The sequence below is a fragment of the Aplysia californica genome, unplaced genomic scaffold, assembly GCF_000002075.1.
Source record: "Aplysia californica isolate F4 #8 unplaced genomic scaffold, AplCal3.0 scaffold00788, whole genome shotgun sequence".
NCBI lineage: Eukaryota > Metazoa > Mollusca > Gastropoda > Aplysiida > Aplysiidae > Aplysia > Aplysia californica.
Genome location: NW_004798058.1, coordinates 303407 through 305337, shown reverse-complemented (window position 1 = coordinate 305337; position 1931 = coordinate 303407). Strand labels below are relative to the sequence as shown.

The following is a 1931-nucleotide window of genomic DNA, read 5'->3' as shown; positions in this document are numbered from 1 at the left end:
CCCACCCCCACAACAACAGCGACAACCAAAAAGAACAAAGCTACTTCATAACATTTTAGACATGTATTTTGATAAGTTTTAAGGTGTCCATGTGTTGCTATATTATGCGGAGAATATAAGTACATTACATACTATTTATGTTGAGATTATATAGAGAGATTGTTTTTGGGGTGTTAAGGTATGGGCGGATTGTCGTTCGATCATCCCTTCTGTGTATGTTCAGTCATAGTCTATGTGCTCAAGAATTGTAACAAATAACAGAAGGAAAGCAAAAACAACAGCAGTAAATCTTTAGCTTTTAATGGGGGAGGGGGGCGCTGCACCTGAAGACTATCTTGCTTATTAGTGGACCAAATTTTAACAAAATTCACTCATATAACAAGCATAGTAATTAGACGTCTTAAAATCCACAATCAAATTTGAGAAAAACGTTTCGTTTCCATGGATACGGCGACCATATTAGATTTTTTTTGACATGACCTATGTAGTGGAGACCGCTCTTATTTTTCTTGGAAATTGATTGGGGGGTTTTTTGGTGTTGTTTTTTTTTTTGCACGCACGTTAGCAAACCTTAGATCTAAATATGTGTCTATTGTTTTTTTCTTTTATTAATTAGAACATGTTTTATGATTTTTGTCCTGAGGTAGTATTCAAGTTTGCACACGCAAAAAAACAACAACCAACAACGTGAAAATCCACACTCCAGACACCAACAACAAAAATCTATTCCATATATCGAAAATTCAGCAAACAACGTTTTAGTATTACATCTTCTCTTCATTCTGTGAAAATGTCACGAAGATTGGATGAAAAATGGTGGAGTTATTCAAAAAAGTATAGAACAAAATCGCGTTTTGAGAAAATGGCCGATAAAGAAAAATAAAATGTTAACTTTTGTGAGGAAATGATGGTGACAAACAAGCCCGGTATGGGATAAAATAAGGCTTTTGGTGGTTCTTATGCGGTGAAATAGTTGTAGGCTGAGGAAGCTAAAAATGCCTACAACTCAAATTCCATAATTTTTTTTTTTGGAGCCGAATCGGGAAACTGGAGTTGTACCCCCACCCCCAATAGATTGGTACGTGTCGTGGTATTTTTTGTATGGTTTACATGCACTGCTGTGTCCGGTTAATTTTGGCATCTTTTAATTTTAAGACAGAGAACTTGAGTCTTTGTTCTATCAATAATTTATACGAGTTTATTTTACGAGAGGAATATGCTCGTGAATGGATGAAAATTTTGATTTAAAAAATTTTTGTAATTTTTTTTTTCGGGGGGAGCCTTGTTTAAACTTCTCTTCTCAGCATTTTCTCCCTCTTTTACATTTATTAGTGCACGATATTTAGAGGTCTTTCTGTCTCCCTGGGCTTTCCGTGTACTTGCCCGCAAAAAAGAGACCTGTCAATATCGTTAGGCTGGTTGTGTGACGCTTCTTCTCGGTTAAGCCGAATAAGACGTACGGCTTTTCAGTTCGCTCTTCATGCGCAAATTATGCGACACTCCGACCTCCGCGGTTGATTCGACCTTGTGCGAGATTCCTTTTTACATTCTGCCTAGAGTACAGGCGATGGAACAGGCATGAAATGTGTTTCAAAATAACGTTGTTTTGGCTCTGATGATAGAGCCACTGTGACGCTTCTCCTTTTAGACTGAATGTGGAAAACGGAGGTGAAGGTAAACGCCAAACAGAAACGGCAATTAGAGGTAGGAAATGTGTGTATCGGATTTCTATTGCAATAGTAGGTTAAGGCACACACGGTTTTATCCTTTAGTTTTAATTAGAGTTTTACGCCCGGCAATTGCAACACACTAAGGTCTATGAGTGCCGAAAACTAGAGGTGTTTCAAGCAGGGGCGAAGCGTCTATATAATCAAATAATCACTGCTTCCCTTCCTAATTTTGAAACATTGTCGCTGTCAAATTCATCCATA

At 37.6% G+C, this 1931-nt stretch overlaps 1 protein-coding gene across 1 annotated transcript in view; it reads left to right on the top strand.

Annotated features, from left to right (window-relative positions):
* The window catches only part of LOC100533405 (phospholipase C), a gene marked incomplete at its 5' end in the record, with an annotated part of 64302 nt that overhangs the window by 31608 nt on the left and 30763 nt on the right, over positions 1-1931 (top strand).